This window comes from Phalacrocorax carbo, chromosome 10, assembly GCF_963921805.1.
Source record: "Phalacrocorax carbo chromosome 10, bPhaCar2.1, whole genome shotgun sequence".
Lineage (NCBI taxonomy): Eukaryota > Metazoa > Chordata > Aves > Suliformes > Phalacrocoracidae > Phalacrocorax > Phalacrocorax carbo.
In genome coordinates this window covers 21,937,308-21,964,398 of record NC_087522.1, presented here as the reverse complement: position 1 = coordinate 21,964,398, position 27,091 = coordinate 21,937,308, and the positions used below count along the sequence as shown (strand labels likewise).

At 42.2% G+C, this 27,091-nt stretch overlaps 1 protein-coding gene across 8 annotated transcripts in view; it reads left to right on the top strand.

The window, feature by feature from the left end:
* Positions 1-3,438: 3,438 nt before the first annotated feature.
* NUMB (NUMB endocytic adaptor protein) overlaps positions 3,439-27,091 on the top strand; it is a 99,264-nt gene continuing 75,611 nt past the window's right edge. For 6 of the 8 annotated variants that reach the window (XM_064462406.1, XM_064462402.1, XM_064462405.1 and 3 more), the window contains exon 1: positions 3,439-3,525. The gene's annotated coding sequence lies outside the window, so the exon portion shown is untranslated. Of the gene's footprint in view, positions 3,526-3,831; positions 4,447-27,091 lie in introns of those variants that run through there. The other 2 variants (XM_064462407.1, XM_064462404.1) reach the window with 1 other exon arrangement.

Below are 27,091 nucleotides of genomic sequence, written 5' to 3'. Positions count from 1 at the left end.
CAAGCTTTTTGGGTGATGCTTTTCCATGGAAGAAAGATTTTAAAGGATTCTTCTCGCTATTCACATTCTTTCTGTATTAATGATGTCTACTGGACAGCTTTGCTCATTAAATATATTTATGCCCACAATTTCGAAATGAACATATAGCCATGCTAACACACAGCAGCACCATTCGATGTTTGCTTCTTCTGTAAATTTCTCCTTTTCAGAAGCCTTGCAAAAGACTTTACCTTTTATTTCCTGTAAGAGCTGCCTATACCGAAGTTTTTCTGAAGTACTCTGAAATTGCTTGCTCACCTCTGACACAGCACTACCAAGATGGAAATATTGTGCAAACAGGATATCTTGGTTTAGCAACCATATTGTTCATGTCTGCTCAGACCATGAGAGGAGAAAGCCCACGCAGTGCTTGTGTATTTGCTTCCTGTAGTAGATTTGTATTGCTACTAGGCAATGTGGCATCTTCCAGGAGTATTGTTGAACCTTTTCAGTGCTCATCCACATACACAGGCTCCCACTGTTTTACCTGTATTGTCAAAAAGACGGAATTCTTCTTGGGAGAGTGCAGTTACAGCACCATAAAAATGCTTCTGCTGCAGTATTTTTACTGGTATGGCTCATTCCTAGAGGGGATAATATTACGGTGTGATTAGAGAAGGGAGATGTAATCACTGACATTGTTTTAGATAGCCAATAGGGGAGAATGTTTCTGAGCCTCTGGGTATCTGCAGTGAGGATATGGAGTCTGCATTTTCCTGAGTGCGTGTGTAACATACTCTCAGGTCCTTAGGGGATAGCGTACGGAGGCTGGGCAGGATCTTGGCTAGAAAAGTACCACCGACAGGAGTAAGTGGGCACAACAGGCACAGCCAAGTCCGTATTAATCCTGCAAATTACCCATGGAGCCCTTTTCTCAATCTCAAAGAAAAGGTGGGAAGGGGGAAATCACATTGCATTTCTTGGGAATGCTATGATATGTCTCCCAATTCTTTGTTATCCATAAGGATTAAAACACATTGAAGCCTTGCTGCCAGCCTTGGAGAATTAATTTCCCCCCTCACATGGAAACTCTCTGTGGGAAGACCAACTACACAGAATGTGACTTGGACCCGCAGCACAGCACTGCGAATGTGCAGTTTGCTATGTGAGATGCTCAGCTTGTCCAGCTAGGTGACCTCTGGGGTCATCTTCCTTTCCTTTCCCACCACAGCCCCCTTCCCGTTCGGTTGCCAGTGGCTACAGGGGCAGGTCAAGTTAGGGAGAGACACAAACAGCCGAGCAGAGAAGCAGTAATGGCAACAAATCAATTTATCTAATAAATATTTGGAAAAGCTATATATAGCTGAAGAATACATTAGAACTTTATTTACAATAGCATGTCCTGGCCTTTTCCTTGCCAGCCCTCAAATACTTCTCATTTGGAAGTAAAGCATTTTTATAATATGGAAATTGTTAGTTAGAAATTAAGGTTTAGGGCATCATGTTTTATAAAAATTTTTGTCAGAAATCCAGAGACTGTGAATAAGATGAAGAGTTACAGCAAAGCTACTGGGAATGCAATATTTAAAAGCTATGCCAGGCCAGGAATGTTTTCATAAAATCAGAAGAAAACTCAGGACTGGTAGAAATGTCTGTCTAGTCATTTTGGAACTGGTTCAAACATAGTTGTGTCTTGCTGCTGGCTGAGAGCAGCAGGCTGAAAGTAATTGAGAAGCAACTGTGAGAGGGAAGGCAGCTCTCTGCTTTGGATTTGCTTTCCAAGCAGAGGGATATGCAAAAAGGTGTAAGTGAGAGAAAGAAAAAAAGGTATCTTAGTTTACTTTGTGGGCAACGGATGATTTGGGCATCAGAGCACCAGTCTGAAACTCAGAGTCAGCATCACGCTCATACTTCTGCCTGAGCACCTCATATATGAACTTTGTAAATGATTTTTGCACACGATGTTCTGAAATTCCCACTGATTTCAGTTGCTTTGTTTTCTGGATGTTTGCCAGTTAACATTAAGGCCGTGTCCTTTGTTGCTCTGTTTCTTTGCTTGATACAGACACAAAGAGGAGCAAGGGGGATGGTGCATGCAGGGAGAAGACAGTGATGCAGAGAAACCTCATGTAATCTTTGCATTTTAGTTTCCTGAGGTGTTTTTTTTTCCTGGTAGCTGAGTGCTCCGGGAACTGTTCTGGCTTGCATTTTTGATGAAGTAGCTGCTTGAAAGTCTGGAGAGAAGAGGCAGCTGTTGGAAATATGCATTCTGGATAATGTGTTCGGGCCAAGTCCCATATGCGCCATCACACGGGTGCTGCATGCAGAGGATTCCCCTAGGTAACTTCCCTTTGAAGTGCAGCCTCCCTGCTGAATTCAGCACCTGGTACTGCCTCCACTTTGAACATGGAGGCACACTTGTGCTTCTTGCGCTCAAGGATTTTGGATCTCTTAAAGTCCCCATCGTGGAGGTTCACGTGCAGCAGAGAGGAGCCTGCTCGTCCTTTCGCCGCAAACCCAGCCTCTAGCTGATGGAGGACATTATGTGTTCCATTTCTGGAGAACTGGCATTAGCAGCACTTTCCACGGCAGCCCCTGGGGAAGGTGACAGTTCTCACACTGGGCTTATTGGGGGCAAACCGAGGGGGCACTGGGCTCCAAAGCGGGGCCCGGTGGGAGCCATCCTCCTCGGCCTCCTCCTCCTCCTCGGCCTCCTCCTCCTCCTCTCCTTCGGCGGCTAGCTCCCCGGCGAGGGGCTCCCGCAGGCTGCCGGGGGGTCTCCCCGCTTGGGGAAGAGCCCCCACAGCTGCAGCGCCGGCGAGACCCCCGAGCTCTCCCTCACGGCGGGCTTTCACACCGGAGACCACCGATCTCCCCGCGCTCCGGAGCTTCCAGAGGAGGATGGAAACCCCGAAGCGGGGCAGCTCCGCCCTGCGGCCCTGCCCGCCCAGAGGCCGTCACGCCGCTGTGAGGGAAGGAGACCCACGACAGAGCCGAAGTGGAGGACCGCTCTGCGGCAGGCAGTTCACCGCTCCGCCCCTCAGTGGGACGCCGGCCGGAGGGTCTCTGGGAGCCGGGCGAGGGGCGGGGGGGCGGTGGTGGTTCCCGCCCCGACACCATCAGGTAGGACCATCCACCGCCGCGCAACGCAACCCTCCACTGCGCCAGCGCAGCCTAACCCCGAGTGGGGAGGCGGGCCCATCGCCGCAGCTGGCACCTCTGGCAACCTATCCCGGCGCTCTGCTCCGACCGCTTCAGCCAATCAAAAGCGGAAGCAAAAGAGAGGGGGCGCCAAAGCCCCCGGCGGAATAAAACACCCGGGAGCCGTGGGCGGAGAGAGGCGGGGTGGGAACTCTGACAAGCAGCTCCTCGCAGCAATCAAAAAGCCGGACGGCGTGGCGGGTGGCCAATGGGACGCCGGGATGGGCGTGGCGGGTGGCGGGGGCGGGAGCAGTTGCCGGTGGGGCGGTGGGGGAGGAGCGGCGGCGGCAGCGCTGCTCGGTGGCGGCTGAGGAGGCGCGGGAGGGAGGAGGCTGCGGGCAGCAGGTGAGCGCGGCCGAGCCGGGCCACGTTGCGGGTTAGGGCCTTTGTCACGTTGAGGCTGGGGGTGGAGTGGGCGGGGGTGGCGGGGGTGTGCGAGACCCGCGGGGTGTGGCGGAGTCCGGGGGGGACGGGCACGCAGGACTAAGGGGGACGATGGGCGGCGGTGGCGCCCTGGGAAACCGTGTGCGGGGGCCGGGGGAGAGGTAGGGGCGCCCTCCGGTTCCCGCCCCGGGGGGCGGTGGTGTGGGCCCCGGCGCCATCCGTGGGGTGGGGCGGGGGCCCGGCGCAGGTGGAGCCCGCGGCGGGGGGAGGGGGGCCGGCCCCCCGGGAGCACCGAGCCGCCGGCTCCGGGGGAGCGACCCCCCCCCCCCCGCCCCGGGGCGCTGCCGCTTCCCGGTCTCCGTCTCCCGGGGCCGCCTGCGTCCGCGGTGCCACCTAGGCCTTGAATCCCGGCCAGGTTTCCGTCCGAGGGTCCCTCCGGCGCCGCCGCTCCCGGGCCGGCTGTCGCCGCGCTTTGTATCGCCTCCCTGCCCTGCCTGCCGCGGCGGGAGCGAGCGGGGGGCGCCGGGGCTACGGGAAGTTTGGGCTTCCCGGGGACCCTCCGCCTCCTCTCAGGCGGCGCTGGGGCGCCGTGAAGTTCGGGAGGCGGCTCCGGGGCGGGGGCCGCTGGCGGCCCGGTCTCGCCGCGGGAGTTACGGGGGACAGCCACCCCCCTCTCCCCCGCCCCCAAGCAGCGACACTTCTCTCTTTATGTTTTTTTCCACCCGGGTCGTGGCTTCGCAGGTCCGTTTCTGCGTGTGCAGCAGCCCGCCAGGCTGCACAAAGGAGCGGGCGGCGGAGGAGGGATTGACGAGCAACAGGGCTGCCCTCCGCCAGGGCGAGCGCTGGCCACGGGCGAGCGCCGCTTCCCGCGGTTTGCCGTAGGTAAGGAAGGGTTCAAATGCAGCTTCTGGCTGGACTGCGCTTAACTCCTTTTATTGCGCTGATGGAGGTGAACGGTCTTCAGGAACGAAATGATCCCCCTCAGAGGGGGGATAATGTCTTGCAGTAGCTGCGGTCTGCAACTCGCTTCGGTCCAGCAGATTTATGTAACCTGCTCATTAATGGTTTATGAAATGATAAGGGAGCTCTTTGGGTTGATTTCTGTGTGCTGCTGTGTTTTCAAGGTGGTTGTCAGCATTTCTTAATTCAGCCATCCGGAGTAGGAGATGCTTGTAACTGCTAACAATGTCCGATGGTACTGTTTCAGGGGTTTTGCTGTGTTGTTGTTTGGGATTTTTGATCTTCCTACCTCTCCAGAAAGGCTCCCGAATGAGGAGAGTGGGTAAAATGGAAGGCACAGTCATTATCTCTGGCTACAATATTACTCTAGGTATGGCTAGTAGCTAAAAGTGTAAATATTTAAGTGGATTTCTGACTCATCGGTTCTGTTTGATTTATTGACCTATGGCTACTGCTAAAACAATCTTTATGATTATGAAGAAGTTAATAGTTACCATAGAGAAACAGTATTGTTTTTCTGCTCATCAGCATGTGTTTTCCATTTCTTCATCTTTTGGCAATTCTCTGTGGAAATGCTGCTTTTTTTTCCCCTTAGCAAAAATCTGGTAGAAGACATAAAAAATAATGTGAGCAAAGTTTAAAAAAAAAAAAAAGATTTTGAGATGCGTTCATCCTTGCCTGTGATTCTTAAATTCTTTTGATTGCCTGAGTTATCCTACGGTAAACTTTTTAATCTGTAATTGAATAAGGTGTTGGTTTTAAACCTCAGTGAAAACTCTGATTTACAGAACCTTAAACATAACACATCAAAGAAATTTTCTCATAAAGTATACATATGCAATGTGATTTAAATCAGCCATTTAAATCCTTATTAGCAGAAAAATTATTTTTCAGCCTGGGAATTACTTTCCTGCATTTATTACTTCTCTTAAATGAGAGGAAACTGAAGGTGCATGTAAACTAGATGGAGTAGACAAGTTTGTCTTCTTACCCTGGCATTATGAAGCCCTCTGATTTTTGTGTTAGTGGCTGAGAACATTATGCATTTAGGAAGAAAAAAAATAATAAACCAACAAGCCATGCTGGGCTCTTAAAATTCGCAAGGCTTCTAAGTATTACATTTTGTAGTTTGATATAGCTGCTTGGTGTTGGAATGCTCTGTAAGTACTTTTCTTTCCTACCATAATGAGTGTGGTGGGCTAAAAACTTTCTGAAGTGATAGTGGAAAATCCTTGCAAAAGTGCTTGTCTCCCAAGGAATAGGGGCTATCAGGAAAACATATTGTTGTAGAGTTTTTATTGCGTGTTTGTGAAGAGCTTGTTACGGTGCTGTACAGGGTTCTTGAATTCTGCCTGTAGCTGTTTTCATTCTACTAGTGATATTGGTGGAGGTGCATAATGTTGGGAAAAAAATTAAATTGCCCTAATGTTATACAAAAGTAAATCTATTGCACTCTAGAAAAGATGTTTAACAGAATCTTTCAGGTAAGATATTCTCATGCAGCCTAAACTGCTGTAATTGCTGACTTTGGGGTCCTATCCTACCTATTCCACTCATCTGACACTCTGCTGACCTTGTTCATTTTTTGGGGGAGGGGTCAAAGTTTATATATATTATTTATTTTGCCAGCTTAGCAAGCTTCATTTAAACTAATGTGAAATCGTGGCCTTAGTCTTGCTTTTGGAGTTCATGTTGATCAGTGAACATATATTAAAATTGTAGATCACTTGTTCAGTCCAGGGATCTCGATTTTAATAAGTGACATTAGAGCATATTGCTTTTCTTTTTGTACAGAATACCAAGCATAAACTTGATCAAGCTAAGACTTAACATGTCCTCTGCAGTCATGTTACTGTGTTACCACCAGAGCAGCTTTGATTTCTCTGGCAGTGCTTTCACCAAAAGGAGCTATTTTTCTGTCAGTTCTTCTTTGCTGATCCAGCAGAAAATACCATTACAGAAAAATGTTGAGCTTCAGTTGGATCAACTGCCTGAACTGGCTGACCGTGGCCGTGCACATGTTATTTCTTGCATAGGAGGTGGTGGCTGTGACCGCTCTTTTCTGAAGCAGCTCTATTTTAGTTTTGCCTAAGCTTGTCAAGAAACTTGGCAGCTTAAACTGGGGCTGTGGTGGTCCTGCCTCCTTCTTGACTGTGCATCTTCCCCTGTTGGCAAGGAAGCCTTTGTGGCTGTGAGTTAAGCAAAGTCAAGGAGTTAATCAGGCTGGTAACGAATTGCTTTTTTGCTTTGTTGGGTTTTGACTGGATCATGTTTCTGAACTGGCTGACCACCCAGGTCAGGGGATGGGAATGGGACTTCCTGTTGAAATGAATGAGACAGGGTGGGAAAATGCAGCCATTGTAGCCCTGGTTTAAATTTCCTTGAGCTTTTCTGGAACCATACCTTTCCATTGACATGACCTGGGTTCACAAAGACCTATAGCAAACTGTTTTAAGCTGGCTTGGCTGATACAACCTCAAATAAATTGGAGAGCGTTCTGCTGTTTTTCTTAGCTGACGTTCTTGTGGGTGGTAACAGCAGCTAGTGGAGCATAAGGAGCTAGGGATGGGCTAAGCGCAGTAACCTCAGACAGACACAGCTGTGTCTGGACGAGGGTTTGTTCTCATTTTAATTGTGGGATCCATCAAATACCCATTTTGAACTGATGTTCTTTACAGTGTAGAGTTAAAACAGATGTTGCATCACAAAGAAGAAAACTTTCATAACAAGCAAGAGCAGGAAGGCTATTCCGCTTTGCAGCAGGAGGCAGTGTTGTGGTTTTTTTTTCCTCATTTTTGTTGACCAAGACTTGCAAGCATTAATAGGCTGCCATCAGTCTAGAAGTGTAAATGGCATCATGTCATGTGTAACTACAGTTACACATTTATCCAGAATCCTTTTAAGTGTGTTGTAGGAGATACCTCTGTGAAAACTTGAATTGCTTTGTTCAGCATTAGTTCTTACAGAGTAATTCTTTGTAGAGTCCTGGTGTTCTGTAGTTATCAGTTGTGGTGGCTTAAAGATGTTTCTGGATGGTGATTTATGTCTTCTGTTTCCGCAGAGTTGTGACACCAGGTGTGTCAGGACAAATGATATATGTGTGAGCAATTGGCTGAAAGAGGAATTTGGATGCCAAAATGTAAAGGTGCTCTTGAGGAAAATGTGAAGCTGTTCATTTCAGAGCTTGGGAGTCAGAAACAAGCTCTTGGCTTTTTTGAGTGCTGAATCTGTAGGATGTATGAGATTTTGCTGGTGGGTTTTGATATTGAACCCGTAACCAAAGCTATTAGCCTTTGAAGTGAAAGAGTGGTTTCAAATACAGTGTATTAAGACTTGGACTAAACTGTTTGGCCTTTTTTCTGGTTACCTTTCCTTTTCTAGGAAACAGCAATCTGGAACTTCCTGGTGAATTGGATTGTAAATGATACTCTCTAATCTTTATGTATACCCAGAGAGTTTATTAATCAGAGCTGCTTTCTGTAGGTATGTACTTCATCATTAGCTTGCGCTTCTTCACAGGGATCTATGAACTACAAAGGACTGCTAAGACTATTAAGAAAAAACATATACTGGTGCACTTGGCCAGAACCACTTTTACTGTACGCTAAGTGTTCGTAATCTGGATGTGACCACATTTAATCAGTTTATTTTTCTAGGGGAAAAAACTTTAAACCTTACGGGTCTCGCTTTCCTTCTACTTTTAATGTTGTTTAAACTAGACCAATGCAGTTCAAGCTCGTGTTGAGGCTCTATTCTCAGCAGTGAACTGACTTTAGACTGTTAAAGGAGCTTGTTTCCGTAACCCACCAGGACTAGAGATGCCCTGGCCTTTCCAAGGCTGTGGAGTTTGCTGATGGGCACCACTGAGGGTATAACTGCCAAGCGCTCCTAGTTACTCAGTTTGCCTTGCAAGTGAGTGCTTAGTGCTCTTAAATGCTTGGGTCTTCAGTTAGCTGATATCTTTGTGTGTTGACTTAAGATTTTGAGTGAGGATATTCTGCTTCCAAAGGCATCAATGAATCAACTGCTCAAGTAAAAATCTGTGGAGACATGGGAATTTGTTCCATGTCTGGAGGAACGACACAAATAGAAACTTGGTTCACAATTGATATAGGCCAGGTCTAACTTTTGTTTAGTAACTAATGGTAGAAGTGTTGGATTTGCGTTTTTATTTTGTTTGCACAGTATGAGGGGAAAGCAAGTAAATTCTTTCCTTGTAAATGTGTTTAAGAGCAATCTTCTAATTTTGATCTTGTTTATTTTTTCTGGAACTCAGTAGCACTAGACCAGTTTATGTGAAGCAAATAGCCAAATACTGTAGTCCCATGAAATTTAGTTGCTGGCTTGGCTTTCTACTCTAATATTTGTTTCTTACTCAAAGTAATAACCTAAATTCTGTGGAAAATAATCGTCAGTACTTTTTCCTCATAAAAAAGCAGTTGATACTAGTTTGATTTGTACAGGTCACTGTAACTGCAAGGCTAGAGAGCTGTGCAGGCAGTGCTATGGGAGTTGTGGCTGGCTAATGTCTTGGCAGTGGGATAGATGAATTTTGCAGCCTTTTCCCCTGCTTTACTAATGTACCTTTGTACAGTATATAGGCTTGGTTTTTTTCTGTGTGTTTGTTTTTTTTTTTTAAGGCTGGCTATTTTATTGTCAAAGTCTGCCTAGCATGATCTTTCTGATTACTATTTTTCATTTACAAGAATAAGATGTGATGCTGTTTCTAAAAAGCCTGTGAGGCTTAGTCTGGTCTAAAAAGCCTGAGAGAGAATTTACCTGTCATTAAGGTGGTACTAGTCAAGGTTTAGTGCTTTGTGCTGGGCTGGGGTTCCTCTGCATGTTCTTCCTTGTGGTCCTGACTAATGCAGAATCTGCATTTATATTGAGTCATCACCTGTTAGGTTGAAATGTATTTCACCTGCGCGTCAAATTCCCTAACCCTGCCTGAAAATATCATCTATGAGAATTAGAGTGTCTGGTTCAAGGTCTTATGTACACCAGGTTTTATGGGATTCAGTGGTTACGATATTAGTTTTGCTTTTCATATTTTAGCAGGTATTTACTGATATAGTGGCATTTTCAGCTTTCTTTCCTTCCCCTACCCCCAGTAAATTATCAGTGGTCTAGCTAATGATTAGAATTAATTGTACACTCTATTGAATTAACAGACCTTGACTATTATCAGATTAATTTAATATTAAAGTGTTAAATTTTGCTCATGACTACAAATTCTGGTATTTCTACATAGGTTACAGTGTGTATGTGAAAAGCATTTTATGTAATGTGCTTTTTAACTGGGTTTGCATGAGGTGGCTTTGAAAGAATGTTGTGACATTTGTACACATATTTATTTACACGTTAGGAGTACTTGTGCTTTTTCAAATTACATGAATTTGTTTTTTGGAGGCAATTTATTAGTTTAAAGCGCCTCTCAACTGTGCCATGCATGGATTTTCATATGTAATGAAAACAGCCTGTAAAAAGCCACTCAGTCTTTGAGCAACTGGGCAGCCCTGCCTATTTCTCTTACCCTGGTAACAGAAAGCTGGCCTTGTGGAAGGGAATGAAGGACTGTGATTCAATTGGCCTGTATCTTTTTGCCAGATTGTTTACCAAAAGATTCTATAAAATAGTTGTTTTTACTCTATATTGATATATATTACATATGTTTTTTCATCTAAGCTATGTCTTTGATTTACTGTGTGCAGAATGCCCTGTCGAACTCTCTGGATATGTTATGGTTAGGTGCAACATGCTACTATCGGAATATGGATTGTTATATTTTAGTTAAGTGTCTGTAATAGTGTTATGTGGCATAATTTTTTTTTTTCAGGTTTTATTTTGTGTGGGCAAATTCTGACCTGCTAGCTTAGATGGCCTAGAGGCTCTTCCACCAGACTAATGAATGGGATGGCAACTAAGTTAAGTAATTTGCTGCCCCCAGGAACAGCACAGTAAAACATCGAGACAGTTCTTAAGTTTTCACTTAGCCTTTTACCAACCTGAATATTTTGTGTCTTGGATATTCATAAGGAGTACTCAAAGTCTGCAAGTGTTATCCTCCAAATAAGGTCACTGTTCTTTTTTCTTCAATACTGCAATACAAATGTTCATAATTGTTCAAAGGCGTTAAAGGAAAGCTTGTAAGATTGGCTTGGCGCAAACCTGAATAGCCAAAATATACAAATATTTATTTACTGTGTAGCAAGGTAGGGTGCACCCCTTTAAAGTGGTGTCTGCATAGTACTATCTGGATGTTTTCCTTATTCTTACAAGTACAAAATTTGTGCCTCAGAAATGACCCTTTATTGCTTAAATGCAGAATCTTAGTTAGCTGTTGATACAGACGTAATTCAGTTTCACATCCATTATCTCACGTTTCAGACGTGGTCCTCTACTTCGGTTTTAATTTCAGTTGAAATCAGTTATTCTCTGTGTGATGAACTCTCGCTTTGGACATAATTTACTCTGCATGCAGGAGTTTATTCTCAAGGTAGTCATATACACATAGGGTTTAGTATCTTGCCCATGTACGGACCAGGAATGTAACTGGGACTAGAGAAAGTCAACATGTTTTTTCTGCCTACAGTATTTGTTCACTTTAACTTAAGGACCCAGTTCTGCAGATCTTACAGAGTAAACAATAGTCATCATTCAAGTGGGGGAAAAAAAAAGAATTAGTCTCTAACACATCCTCATTAAACAGCTGTTAAATTGCTATTCTAGTACTGTAGATTTGGTTCTCTCTTTCTTCTGAGGTAGGCAGTGCTGAGGTAGAAATACAGATACACCAAATATAGTGGGGTCCTGTGAATTGTGTAAGTGTTATTCTTACTTTGAAAATCCTAAGTATGATGAAGAAGCTGATAAAAATAATTATTTTTGAGGAAATCCAGGATGAAAATCCATCTGAGTCTGTTTTATTCTGATAATCTAATAAACTAAATTATTCTTATTCATCTTCCTTATTCCTCAATTTCCTGTCTTAATTTCTTAATAATGTACTGCAGTGCTCTGCTGTGAATGAGTGTGGTTGCTTGGTGAGAAAAAACCTGGTTTTCCACAGAATGGCTTGCCTTTTCCTGTTGGATGTTGTCTCTTACCTGCAGGAGTTTGGTAGATTTGATAGTTTATTACTCTCATACATCTCCGCATTTCAGAAAAAAAATTAGTTATGTAGAGGTAAGAAACTTTTTGGAAATGTTGATGTATCCTAGAGTTGTCTATGATGCTGGATTGTGACTTATCTTCAGTCTTGCCTGACGGTGGCTAAGCTTCTTGCACTTCTGAATTGCAGTTTAGCATCCTAGGGTTGTTTGATTGTACATTGCTTTTTTTGAATTAAGTGATAAAACTGATTTTCTTTTTTCTAGGTTTGATTTTAGCGGGATCAGTTCTCTGTTTCCACTTCTGCAAGCACTGGCACTGGAGCTTTGGGTGGGGGAGAAAGAGCAGAGGGGCTGTGCTGTTGCTAAAAGGAAGTGACATGGATCTGGTGCATATGGCTAATGGAACTATGAGCTAGTACATTTTGGAAGTGGTCCTGCCTGCCTCCCTTGCCCTGAAAAGGTCCCACTGGAGGTGAAGATTATGTATTCAGGATCTCTTTCCCTGGAGTTTCGTCTAGTTGCATAAGTGGTCTCTGCATAGGAGAGAGGTTGCCAATAATGTGGCACAGGTAATGATGGCTCCATGCCTGCCTCTTCAGTAGAGAGGTATCTGTAGCTCTGGTTATGTAGCAGCCAAGTGCTGATTATCTTGCCATAGGACGTAGGTTTCAGTGGGGAGAACACATCTTAAATCCATCATTGGTGGTAGATCTCCTGACTACTACCACATTGTCTTGCTCTCTGCTTCTAGTAGATGACAAGATGCTATCTGAACCAACTGGGTTCTGCTCATTTCCTTAGCCCTTGTTCCCTACATAGTATATCACAATATAGGGGCCAGACTAGACTAGACCCTGTCCTCTCGCATAATAGCTCAAGAAGTAGGGGTTTCTGCAAGTAAAGGCGCTGTAGCCCTCTAACCCCAAGTAAAGAGTAGTAATCAAATGTATGTCTTCCTTTTTATGGCATTAGATCAAGTGGGAAATGGAATGAACTGGTCTGGGAAAAATGTAGGCAAATGCTAAAATGATTAATGAAGTGATCGTGAAGATACGGTTTGTCTTGCTAATGATAACATTACATTAGGAAAAAAAATAGTTCCCAAATCTTCCTTCCTTCAGATTTTCTACAAAGAATATAAAACTTCATTTGTTTTGTGGAACTAGGCTACGGGGTTGGGTTTTTTGTTCCCCTTCACACATTGTCTCTGGCTCCAGTTACATGTGAAAATGTACAAACGTGCTTACTCACGTCTTAATGTGGCTTTTACATAAGCGATTGCTTATTGTTCAGTTTACTGCTTCAGCATTTGGTCTAGGTAAATTATGCATAAAATTCCTTTCCACTTTCAAAGACAGTCTTTCAGCTCTCTAATGTGCGTCTTTCCGCTGTGGGATATATCACATGTATAAAAATGTATCAGTTGCAACTGTGTTTGCCTTTATCTTCGTGAAATAGGTAATGATTTGTTGACTCATCTGTTTGAGATGGCATTATATCCAGTCTAGTTCTGTGCAGAGATACTAGACCAATCTACTGTGAATTGCTGTCCCAGTTCTTTCAGTGGAAAGGGACTGACATCTGCCAGTCTTGCTTCATATCACCTCCAAATCCTGAGGGCTGCTGTTCTACAGTTGTTAGGTGGCTGTAGCATTTTGAAATTCAGGTTAGAATTAATTCCATCTTCCAGGTCTTGCTTTCAGATATACTTTGTGGCATTTGTGGATATTACCACCAGTCCATGGTAGAAAGTTCTGTTTTGGCACTGTGCTTTCCTTAGTTTACCATGTGGTGTGGCATTTATAAGGCGTGTATGGCTGGCAATGCTCTAAACAATACTTGCTTAAAGCTGCAGGCCTAATTTTTGGGACGTTCTGTTTTCAGAAAGTGGTGAATGGTGCCAGTGCAAATACGCTGGCAATTGCTTCTCTCAACAGCCATTTACGTGGAACTGTGAATAGCCCTTGCGCTCAGGACTTAATAGCTGTTAAGGTCTAAGCAAAGTAGTTTGTTGGATCCTGGTGATTCTTAGCTCTTGCTTCTCTTAGGCATGTCAGAATGATTGAAGACAATTATTAGTTAAGGAAGTAGCAAGGTGGTCTTGGTGTTTGTTCTTTTTTTTTAGTTTTTTTTTTCTCAGAAGCACCAGGTTAGGTATTTTAATCTTTTAAAAACAAATACATGGTAGTTGCAGTGTCAGGTGTCATTAATGCATACTTATTTAGCTTCAGTAGGCTGTTAAAAAAGAAAAAAGTAATGTTCCCCTAGTAATCCTGGTATGGAGAGCATGGACATGAATCTCATTTATGCTTAGGTGTTAAAGCAAGCTGCATTACTGTATTAAATTAGATATTGCATAATTCTGTGTTTATCTTGGGGACTTAATTATCTGCTGTTTTAAGGTCGGAGCTGGGTTACAGAAGTGCCTGGGTTTTAATGCTAATTCTTTCCTTTCATGCAATTTAGAAGTTGTTTTTATTTTCCTGAAAATAGCAATTTATGTCCCCATACCCTCCTCACAAGTCTTTTGGTTAAGTCCTTTACAAATGTTACTGGCACTAGAGAACTGTCATTAATGTGTATTATTTTCTTATAGTTATTATTTCCTAATGGAGTTGGGATCATTTAAGTTTAGATGCATGGAAAATGTGTGAGGTGGTTACTGTTTAGATTGTAACATATCATTATTCTCAGTCTTGTCCAGAGCAAAATTAGGGAAGTTCTTCACATCCATTTAAGGTTTTTATGACTCATCTTTCTGGGAATAGAAATACCACTTACAGTTTATCTGAGAGGTGATCAGAATAGTTTAACATGCTTAAAATTCTTTATTTTTTAATAAGTCTATATCATTGTGTAGTGGCCTTTAAGCAGGTAGCAGAATGTTGCTTTAACTGACTAATGGAACATCTGAATATCAGAAATTCAGGTTAGCAGGAAGTGGGAGAGGCAAGACAGTAGCAGATTGTATAGTTCTGTGTTCAATCAGTGAAATCCAATGAGTAGGACTCATTCAAAGTGAATTCTTGTGGTACACAAAGTAAAGAATGTTCAAGTAAATTGCAAATTCTTTGCTGGTTTTGCAAACTGAAATGTTCCATGGTGTGGCACAGATTTGTTAAAGAGGAAGCTGATTGATGGATCCTCTCTCTTTTTTTTTTTTCTCTCCTTATTTTCCTTAACTTTCTCCCATAGAAACTTCAAGGGGAAAGGTGCAGGTTCTTTTAGTGAAAGACAAACTTTCGTGAGATCTGACTTAATTTTCATTTTGTTCTACAGATCTATTTGCTGATAGGTTAACTCGGGGTTAAATCCAGAAGACTTAAATTTCGCAACATTAATGTTTAGGTTCTTGGCATGCCAGGTTGTGAATCATGTTTTGATTCTGCTGTGTGGTGCACAGTGGAAAGTTAGGAATGTGGGAATGTCATTAAAAAGAAAGGGTAACTGCTCAGTGTGGCAAATAAAACATGCAGAAGGCGCTTGAGTCCTCTTGCTTTCTAGGGTTAAGATGCCACACTCTAAGCTGCAAGTTGCCCATTTTCCTTGGGATTTATAGTTGTAAGCCTCTTTTGAAGTTTAAAACATTTCTGTGGTTCATGGGTCATTCCTTCTAAAATACCACTGAAGGAGGTGGTACAAATGCCTTTAGGCAGCGGTATGACATTCAGAGAAACAGCCCAGGGTGTCAGCTGTAAACCCTAAACTGTATTTCCCAAGCTTGTTCACTAACAAGTATTTTTGATACTGGCAATGACACTACTGAGGATGTCTAAGGGTGGCCTTGGATGTATCTCATGAAGTCTTAACCTGACTGCTGTCACTGGAAGAAGGGGTCTCATTGCCTATCGTGTGCTTCTGCTGCGTCTTTTGTGTTTGACTCCTACATAAACTGTAACCACTTAATGAAACCAGCAAAAAGTGAGTATTTTCTGCTGCTATGATGAGCTCAATTGTCTCCGAGTGATCTGGCAAATGCTGGTGTAAGGGAGAAAGGGAACTGGGGGAGTAACGGGCGGTTGGATTGGTAGTACCACCTCCTACAACCTGGTCTTAAATATGAAGGGATTTTACTTTACATCAGTTTAGGTTCTCCAGCGCAGGGAATAGAAAAGTTAATTTGCAGATAGTTGAACCTAGCTTGGATTTCCATGTGGAAGTGGCAGGCTGATGATTTTTAGGAAGATAGGAGAGCAAAAAGGTTGTTTGTTGGGGGCGGGGGGAAGTTGCACAAAGTGGTAAACAAAAAAGGACTTGCCCTTGAAAAAGTAGAGTGTTTCAACTTTTTATGAGGAGGAAGTGTTTTATGTCATCACTTTGAAGGTGTTCCTCATTCCAAAAAAGTAATAGAAGATGTACTGGGCTAGAGGGTTGGGCCGAGGGCAAGCATGGCCTTCAAGCCCGGCTGTCAGGACCCCCTTCTGAAGGAGGAGAGGATGGCAGAAGTTGTGGTGACTGACTTGGGGACTGTGGGGTGCTTTTCTTTTGTCCTCTTTAGTGCATGGATGTAACACCCTTACTTGGTATGTGGGTGTTTTTGTTTTGAATGAAGGCTACTTGATCATATGACAGGTTGGTGTTAGGTAGGTAGTGGTGGGGAAGTACCCGCTTCGAGATCTGTTGTGTGCCTGAGCTGTGTAGGCATGACTAGAGGGAGCAAGTGCTGGGCTTGCAGGGGAACAGGCGCGTTAGAACTTTGCTTGCGCAAAAGCTTGAGCGATGGCAAACTTCAGGCTGTGAGAGGAAGGAGGTTATTGCATGTGGGTCTTTAACGTCCGTTCTCGTCTCACCCTGTTGCTGACTGCCTTTCTCTTTGCCTGTCAGAGTAAGAGGAACCTCTTGTCTGCCTAGGAAACCTCATTTAGTTCAGGAGCTGCCTCTTACAATACAGATAGCTCAGTAAGCATTGATTTTTGAGACAGATGCTGTAATGGAAACAAGCATTTATATGTTAGTTTTGGAAATGGCTTCATTTAGTCAGCTCTTGCTTTCAAAAAGGTTGCATCAAACAGCAGAATTTGTATGTCTCTGCTTGAAACCCTGAGGCACCAGCGAGTGCAGGTGGAGCCACTTTGCCCTAACTGCTGGTACAATCCGTAAAAGTCTGTATTTCATTTGTGAAAGATGTGGAACCATTGATACGCTGTATCTAACCTGTTCCAGGCGATAGCTGTGACCTGGTCACTCTGTTACTCTGTTCCGTGTTACTGAAGCATCAGGTCGGTACCTCTTAATGTTACTATGGCTTAACTTTCTAGCAAAAGGGTGTAGCGCTACCAGGTACCCACATCTGGACTGGTAATGTTGTAGCTGATCATCAGGCTGTTAGTCCCAAACAAGGTCTGCCAAGAGTACAGAATTTCTGGGGCCATGGCTGGGGGGAGAGGGGGTGGAATTGCGGAGTTGTTAACTTTAAACAGCCTGTGCAAGGAAACCTAAAGTATGGCTGAGCTCAATTGAATCTGAAAATTCATCACATGGACCAGTTATTAGTGAGGTAAACACCTTGTATTTATGGAAGAGCTAAAGAATTTTAACCATGAAAGAAATGCTGTATGATTATAGACTCAGTAAAATTTATTTGGGTAGGAGGAAGTGTTTAATTTCAGTCTGCTCCAGCCAACTTTTCTGTAATATTCTGTGATGCTAAATTACAAGTAATAACTGTTTTTAAAAGTTATTTTGAAGTAAACTTGCATGTTACATACAACTTAGGAGAAAAACTGAATATTAAGTACACTTAGATCTGTTTTCCTGGTAAAGATGCCTGCTGTGTTTATTCAGCTATACCTTAATAGTTTATCCTTAACATCTCTATGGAATGTTCTGAGTCTGTTAGTTTGCAGTCTCTTTTTCTTTAAAGAGTGGTGACTGAGCATTGCTGTGAGCAAGTCTGACTTTAAATAGGCAGTAAACAGCAGAGTTTGAAATACATGGTGTCCCAGGTTGTTTACTTCTGTGATGAGGATAGGTGATCTAGAAAAATCTTAATGGGATTATGTATGCTTTGATTTTATTAAAAGGAGTCGGGTTTTGCCCAAAACTTCCCAGCATAACTGTTGTAGGTTCATTTTTATTGTGGATGCAGAACTGTATGAGCCATTATAAAGGCCAGGTGCTTTTGCCATGTAAACACTGTAATCTGTTCCTACTCTTTGCTTTAAAAGCCTCTAAATTTGTTAGTGTTAGTAATTCACTGACAGGATGTTATTTAGGCTTGAGTTCTAATAGGAATGGTCAATTTTGAGAAATGAGAGTGCGTACTTTTCTCCCTACCTGCTTCATTCTGGTGTGTGATGCCAAATGGATGGCTTATTTGCTGTGGTACAGCTGTGATTTGGCTCTTTTTGCTGAATGGAGTTATGTCGTCTCCTGTGTGTTAATGTGGTAAAGGTGATTCAATAAGCTGTATGTGTGTGTTGAGTAAATCTTATTTTTATGCCTAAAGTAATGAAGGCTTATTCTTATTATGGTGTCTTCAAAAGTGGGTGTCCTGGTGTCCCTAGAAAAGGTCTCCCAGCTGTTCTAGTAATTTCAAAAATCTCTATGTATAGACAGGCATTCAGATTGTTAAAGTCAGAGGCTTTATCTGTTCAACTGAAGCAGAGTCAGATAACCCATCCCTGTTTTGCTGGAGACTAAGATGAAAATTCTGTCTGAATTTGGCAAGCAACTTTTGCATTGTTTTGTGAAACTGACTTGTTTTTTTAAAATTCCTTGATGCCTTCATCTTTGAAGTAGCTTGTACATGGGCACAAGGGTTCTGCTGGTAGGTGTCAGAGTGGGCTGCCTCAAAGCAAAGTGTGAGACTTATGCTTAGGCATGAAGATAGTCCTACAGATATACCTTAAGAAGGTAGCTGCAGAGAACTCTGAGCCTGGGGAAAACTATAAATAATGGGTGCCTTTGAGCACTGTTTAATACAAAGAGGTGTTAGGGTAATGAAAACAATTGATAATCCAAGTTATTTGCTGGCATCCTCCCTCCTGAAATGATTATTTATGTAACTCAATTTTCTTAAATTATAGTGAGAATGAATTTGGTGAGTTGCCTTCAGTCAGCTAGGTTTATCCAACTTGTTTAATTCTGATAGCATTTCTTTCAGATTCTGACATTGCAACTCTTCTGATGTGACTTCTCTCAGAAAAGCTCTTCACTATGAATGTTAACAGGTTCATTTTAGAGTGAAGAGTTTAACAGGAATTGAACTAGGAAGAAAGCTGAGAGTCTTCAAAATGAGAATGCCTTTTAGCAGAAACATTGTGTGAGGCTTTTGGAGAGCAGTGTTTGTTTGATTCTGAGATAATCTGGATGAAGTCCACCTTTTTAAAGTCGATGTTGAAAGGTATTTTTTTTTTCCTCTTCTCCTCATTTCATAAGACTTGATCTTGAATAAAATTAATTTTCTTTTTGTCAAACCCAGTTTTCCATTAGTTTTTAGGTGGGAAGGCTTGAAAGCTTAAAAGCTTAAAACTTTTAGAAGACTTGAAAGGGCAGATCTTATCCTGGGAAGATCCATTTTCATACTGAGTAGATGAAACAACATATCCCACTTCTTTCTTAGTGAGGAATGCTTCCTCAGAACAGACAAAGCTTAAGGCAAAGCTTTTACCTGGATATGGTTTCCAGCTCTTGTCCATTTACATCAGCACCCTTCTCAATCCCACAGATGCTTTCAGGAGGACTTGCTGCCTGCTGCTGTAGGTCAAAGATCAGGTGCTGGTTTCACAGCGATTGCTAACCTACAGGCTCTAGAGGCCGCTGACTAAATTGTGCAAGTGAAGATCTTGCAAAAGCATTGGAGGACTCGATGCATGGTTGTTTTCCACTGAAGTGATTTGTTTTATTAGTGAAGAGATAATGGTGTCTGACCAAAGAAGTACTAACAACATGAGTGGAGGAATGTGTTGCTTTAAAACTCTTGCTATTCGAGGTATGTTCTGCCTTGTGGCTCTTGGGTCCCATGCTTGGTTAACACAAGCAATAATCCTGGATTAGGCAGGTGGTTTTTTTTCTTCCTCCCATGGTCTTATTTTAAGTTTGATCTTTTTTCATTTTCAGGGAGTAAAAAAAACATTAGTTCCTTTAGTGTCTTTTGAACACACCCTCTTGTCTTCAAGGAGAAATAAATAAAAAAACCCAAGAAATTAAGTAATTAGAGTTTGTAAGCGCACAGTGAGGACTATCTGTTTAAATAGAAGTGGCTTACAAAGCTTGTGTGGTTTGTTGGGTGGGTTTTTTTTTTTTCTTCATGGATGCTGGAGCCACAAGGTCTGCCATGATGCTTTTAAAATCAATTCTGGTTACAAAAGTGAGGGAAGGATCTCACAGTTATAAGTCACAAGTCTGTAACTTCATTTTGCAATTAGTTCAGTCATGCCACCTGAAGCTTTTTAGGCCCATAATTTTAGCGTTTACGCTAATTTATGTGTTCACGATTAATCTAAAAATTAAAATTTGTATTAAAATACATAAACACACAGCGATCCCTTGTGGCTGGCTTTGCCGAGAGTGAAGGTATAGCCGCTGCAGCAGATGGCATGATTCTTAAATCCTGGATAAGCTGAAATAGAACAATGTCTGAAAATGGGTAATGTTCTGCAACTAACATGACTTAAAATAAGAAGCCTTGTCTGTAGGAATCCTTCCTCTAAAGGCAATTTCAACCTGATTGCTAAGGGAATCTTGGGTCAGTTGGTAGCAGTAGAGATGGAAAAATGGCCGTTTCCAGTTTCTCTCCTGAGTCTCAACTCTACAGGGACTATGGCGGTGTTAATCCCAAGTGCTGATCTACAATGTTGAAGAGGTATGTGGTAATTTTTTAATTCTGACTGTGGGAGGCTGGATGCAAGCTGATACTCCCCAAAAAGAGAATTGGCAGCATTGAGAAAGAGTTAGCCTATTAAAGCTGATAACACCAACTTTTAGGAAATGGGCTTGATTTTTGGCTAAGATCATTTGAGAGGTCATTATTTGTCTTAATACTGCTACCAAACAAACATGGAGTGTCCATCTCTAGATAAGTTTTGTATTTGTCTACTGTTATATTCTTTGTACAGCTTTCAGTCACAAAATAGAACTTAAAAATAAAAGCAGTAGTGAAAAGAATATATATGTTTGGAAATTGGGTTATGTGCTGATACTGAAGCAGTTTGGCATTTGCTATCCTTATATCTAGCACGGTTGGCAAAAGAAATTCTGCAAAAGAAACTTATCGGTATAATTTGAGCCAAAAACATGCAGACTTAACAGTGGGAGGATCTTGCTTTTGAAGTAACTGGTTGTGGAGACGAGATTGTCTTTCACAGAGATAATATGTAAGAGTAGGCAAGACATACTTTACAGGTAAGGTGTAAAACTACTTGTATTTATTTATGATCTCTTCTGCTGTGCTCCCAAACTTGAAGACAATTTAGGAGTCAAGAACAGAAAAGGCTGAATTTCTCAGGTTTCTGTTGCTTTGTTAAGCTGGGCATTCTTGAAAATGTGTATTCAAATGAAACAGGACTAAGATAAGGTCTAGTAACTGTTAATACACAATAAAAAGTACTGAATTCCAGTTACGTACAAGTGTTTGCCTAAATCCATATTTAAGCAATCTTTTCTGCTTTTCTTCCTTAATTATCTTAATAAAGGCAGACATTAGTTACTTTGAAACTCTCAGTATAATGGTTCAAGTCTTTCAAAGATTTGCTCTAACTGGGGGAGAATGTTGCCAAAGTACAAAAGAAATTATGAAACGCAGTTTATAGTAATTGGTGTAATATGTTTCAAACTTCATCTGTGAAGTCTACCTAGTAGAAAAACTACCAGGATTAGGAAAAACTATTGGTACAGTCAGAAACTAGACAATTGAAGACAGACTTAATTTAGCATTTAACGTTTGACTCCCAATAGTTTATATAGGTCTACTGAAATAATTCCTAGGATTGGCAAAATTGCAGTTTACCTCTTCTCAACACTTTGTGTTACAGTGCCTTAACTATAGTTAACCATGAAGTTCCAAGTGGGACAGATTTTGTCAACGCTGAAAACTTGTAAAAACACGTTCGTCTTTTTTTTTCCATTGTGTTGTTTTGTGTATTTTACACCCTGCCAGGGATTTTGTTGGTGCAGATGGAGTAAAAGTCTGAACTTGCAGGCTGTAGGTTATCCTCTGTACTTTCTGAAAAGATCAACTATAGATTGCTATTAGCTCAATCCCAACATGTTGAGCTATTAGTGGCTGCCATACTTTGAAGCCTGCTGGTTATATAAAAGATAGCCTGCTGTTAGCTTAGGGTCCAAATCCAGCCTTTAAGATTTTTTTGTTTTGTTTCTGACCCTTTGTAATGCCTAAGTATAGTCAACACTTGCTTTTGCTTTGGGATTTTCTCTGGATTGCTAATAGATGCATAGATGCAAAGTGAACTTGGATCCTGCAAGGCTTATTAAATCACAGGTTGGAAGGGACCTCAGGGATCATCTAGTCCAACCTTTCTAGGAAGAGCCCAGCCTAGACAAGACGGCCCAGCACCCTGTCCAGCTGACTCCTGAAGGTGTCCAGCGTGGCCGAGTCAACCACTTCCCTGGGGAGATTATTCCAATGGTGACTGTCCTCACTGTGAAAAATTCCCCTCTGGTGTCCAGTCGGAATCTCCACAAGAGCAGCTTGTGTCCATTCCCCCTTGTCCTCTCCATGTGACTCCTTGTAAAAAGGGAGTCTCCATCTTCTTTGTGGCTACCCCTTAAGTACTGGTACATGGGGACGAGATCCCCTCTGAGCCTCCTTTTCTCAAGGCTGAACAAACCCAGCTCTCCCAGCCTATCCTCGTATGGCAGCTTCCCAGTCCTCTGATCATCTTGGTGGCCCTTCTCTGAACCCCTTATTGGCTAGGGCTTATTACTGTGCATCCCAACCAGTGGTGTCAGGTCCCAGCTGGACTCAGGAAGCAGTACAGCTGCTGCTCACTAGCTCCATGCAGACTTAAAATTTCCACCAACAGCTGGTTCTGTACTGAGGAGACCTCTGCGCCACAGTACTGCGCTGGTCCTCTGTAGCTGCTGTACAGTGCTGGGTCTGTCTCTGGGATGCTGCCTTTTGTAGAGCTGCTCTGGCTGCATCTTTTCACCCGGCTTCCCAATCTGCTTTTGCAGGAGTAAGGGGAAGTGAGAGGGGCTGCTCAAGGAGAGCTGTGCCAGGCCACTGCTGGCCCAGCATTTCCCAGGGTGGTTCCAGTGGTAGGGAGTCAGCATGGGGCTGGTGCTGCACCTGAGCTGGCTCCCCCAAGAAGGGTGGAGGTTGTGAGGTAAGGTAGCTCTGTAGCTCCTTGGCTTTATGAGCAGTGGACCTGGGCTGACTCTACTGGGGTGGGTCCCAGGCTTTGTTGCAATATGTACACTGTAGCTCAGCCTGCCTTTATCCTAGATAATGAGAGTTTGTCTCTGTGTATTGATTCAGTCTGCAAACAGTGGGCTGTGCAAAAGTGGGTTGTGAGTTTAGAGTTGTCCACTCTTGGATACTGCAGCTGCTCTAATTTTTTTTTCCTCTCCGGAGAAGACAAAAAAATGCCAAACTTTGCCTTTTAGTATTTCTTCTTCATCCTGATAGAGTTGAAAGGAGTAATATTCTTTAATAGCAGTGCATAGCATTCATTCTCATAGCTCTGTGAAGCTCAGTGGTGTGGAATATGAATTTTAGCACATCTTCAATTAAACTGATCTGTTCCTAGTATACTCTGAGTAACTAAAACTAAACAAACAAAAAAAACCAAACCCAAACAAAACAAACCACCAAAAAAGACCACCTCTGAAACCAAAACAACAGCAAAGACAAATGCTTAGACTTCTAATGAAGTTTGTCTTAGCCCAGGGTTTGAGTCTCGGGCAAAGTTCTGTTTAAATGAAAGTTTTGTGGGATCTGGAGTAGTGTTATGTCAAAATTTTATATAACTGACCCCCTCCCTTATAGTCTGGGATTCGGGCTGGGGTACAGATACTGAACTAGCTGCACGTTTGCCCTTTGCCTGTGCTGAGCACATGCCACGTATGCCTTTATGAAATTCCCTATCAAGATAATAAGGTACAGAGTTCCCTCTTTGTGTGGGTTAAGGACTCTGATACCCTGTTGAGTATGTGGCCTTATCCAGGAGGTCCAAGTGTGTTTGGGCAGATTCATTAATGAACTTGGCCAGTAGAAGTACTGAGATATGTGTCTCGAGAAGAAGCTTTTTAAGAAGTGCTTAGAGAAAAGAAAATAATTAGACAATGTGTGTTACCTTACATTAAAGGCTTACCACAGTGAATGGTGAGCTTGCTCAGCCTAGTGGTCTTAGGGACCGGGCACCTGGTATCTCAGCCTGGGTTTCCCCTTGCCCTCAGCAGCCCCTTTATTTTAAGGGAGAAAGGTTGAAGCCTTAAAATGCAATCTCATCTCTGGCATACAGACATCCATTCCTGTCTCCACGTTTCACTTCTCGGTGTTTAGATAAGGCTTATGTTGAGTGTCCGTTTTCCTCATTTTGCTTGCTTTCCTTAGGGGCACCATTTTGAACTAAACCAATGTAGTCTAATTGCAAATCTTTTATTAGGTCAACCTATTTGGGAGTTAGAAATTAGATGCAATACAGTTTCTTTTGGTGACCATCTGTGGGAAAAGCTTACAGGAAGTAGACCTAAGGCAGCAAAGCCATGTTTTGTTTGAACTATAGCTTATGCTGTAAACCATGTTCTCTGTATTTTTTTTTTTAAACTTCAAATGTTGGGTTCTCCTCATATGCCTTGGCAAATTATTCCAGTGGCTAAAAGTATGCTACAAATATTAGTTTAGTATCAAATGCCAGCTGCTTGATCTAGCAGGAAAAAAGCAAAAGATGAAAAGAAGTTTGAAGCTTTTGTCATTTAGAATATGATCTAGCAGTTGCTTAATTTCTGTTATATATTTCAGAAGTCAATTAACCTGATTGTAGGAACTCGATTTTCATGTGTGTGGCAGGGTGGGATGGTGACCTGATATTACAAAGCTTCTCTTAAAATGCAGGCACCCGACCTGTAGGCAATACTTCAGTGATAAGCGCGAAGGAGACTTGGTGAGTGGAGTGCCAATGGTGCTTCCCCTGCCTACATGTTATTCTGTCTCTTGTAGCATCAAGTATTCACCTAGCTTTCTTATTGGCATAACTAGAATCCAAGATAGCCCCTGTGATGGAAATTGTCTGCATTACTTTTTGTGTGTACGTGATCTTACGTTTCACTTGTCATATTCTGTATTGAAATAAATTCACTGTGGGAAGGAATCTGTCACCATAAGTAGTCCTTTGTTGTTCCTCTGAATTTGCCAGTTTCTGATATTGGCAGATTTTACTGTTAAATGTTCTTCTTCCTGGGCATAAGTATAATACAAACAGTATTAAGCCTAATGCTAATCTCTACTGGAAACAAAGAGAAGCACCTTTTTTCCCCCCCCTTTCCCTGGTGTGCTCCTATTTACCTGTTAATCCAATTAATTGATCACAAAGGTAAATATTTAACCCACTTGAATTTAAGACAATGCAGCTAGATTTTATGGGGTTTATATGCCTTTATTTAACTGTGAAATCATGATAATAGAGGTTAGTTTGTGATTATGGTGATTCTTGTGACAGAAGCTCGGAGCTTATAACAAGTAGTGATTGCACTTCATTCAAGGACACAAGCTGCTCTTGGGGAGATTCCGACTGGACACCAGAGGGGAATTTTTCACAGTGAGGACAGTCACCATTGGAATAATCTCCCCAGGGAAGCGGTTGACTTGGCCACGTTGGACACCTTCAAGATTCGTCTGGACAGGGTGCTGGGCTGTCTTGTCTAGGCTGGGCTCTTCCTAGAAAGGTTGGACTAGATGATCCCTGAGGTCCCTTCCAACCTGGGATTCTGGGATTCATTTGTTGAATATTTGTATTATGGAGGTCTGGAGACTTCTGAGTAGATAGAAAAGAAAGATTTTGTTACTGTATTACTATAAGATCTGATTCATTCTCAAATTAGCAATGTAAGAAACGATGCATTACGAATGAGCTTAGAAGCACTTCCTTTATTTGCTGAATAGCTAGTAGGGCTGTTGTAAGAGCTCCCAAGATGTCAAGCAAATATTAGAATCTGTGGAGTGTTCCTTTTAAAAGTATTTTATTTTCTGAATGTAATAGGATGTACAGTAGAAAAAGGATGTAAAATCAAATATTTCTACAGTGTGGTTAAGGCTGAATGTGCAAGTCAAAACCCACCCTTTCCTCTGCCAGATATGAACTGATATGTACTCCAAATAGTGCATAGGATATGCTTCAAATTAGTCTATTTTAAGTTGTTTAGATGAACTTCTCTTAAAGTGGCTCTCAGGAAGATAGAGTTTAGTATTGTATGATGTTCATTTTTCCAAAGAATCTGAAAAACCTATTGTACTTCACTGCTTTTTTTAGTGCAAAGTGCTGTCCAAACTCTTGGAAATAAAGCCAGAAACAGCAAACCGGAATCTTTAAAATAATATTTAATTCCATACATCTGAAAGCAGTTTATGAAAAATGTTGCTAGAAGCCTCAGATGGCACCCTTCAATTTAAAGGAATAGTGAAATGAGTCATTCTTAAAAAAAAAAAAAAAATTTTATAGTGTTTTTTGTCCAGTAATAGGAAAAGGGATTGACTCTGGATATAAAATGCTGACCTTTATTGCATTTGCATTAGGCAGAATTATTAACATTGTACTATAAAGGCTGTGGCACATTTTTGGCAAGCTGGTACATTCCTCCCTTCTGCTGTTGCTTCCTCCCACTCAAGAGCTTTTGTCTTTCTCCATCTGCTTTTTGAAGAGAGAAATGTGGTATGCACAAAGACCTCTGAAGCTGTAACTTGAGTTTGGATTTGACGTAAAGCTAAATTGTTACCATAAATTCAGACTACAGAAATATGCAAAATAAAAAAGCTGTTTTCTTATTTAAATAAAACCAAATATATTTAAACTGTAGAATCAGGCAGTAGGACATTAACTGCCCAAACTTTTGTAACTAATACTTGGCAGAGCTGAGAAACGTCTACTGTGTAAGTTAATCACGCCTGCTCCGTGTGTGTGTGTATCATCTTTTCTCCATTGAGAGAAGGCTATCATGAAAGATGACAGTGAGTTAAATATAAGAAAAATACCAACACTTGTCATATCAACACAAGTGTATGTTAGTATGATGCAAACTACTGTCATGCTCTGTTTTTAGCAAACATGGACTCGGTCTGTGGTCTTACTCAGAAGTCTTAGTCTCTATTGGATGAGTTTGTGTGGAGGAACAGCAGAACCTGTAATTTGTTTGTTGGTATGGTACGAACTTAAATTTTCATCATCAAACCTATTGGATGCCCCATGTAATGTAGCTGAAAATAGTTAAGTGCCATGAGCTGATACCTGAAGATTCTTTTAAGCCTGTTGTATGCAAAACCCCGTTAGCAAGGTTCA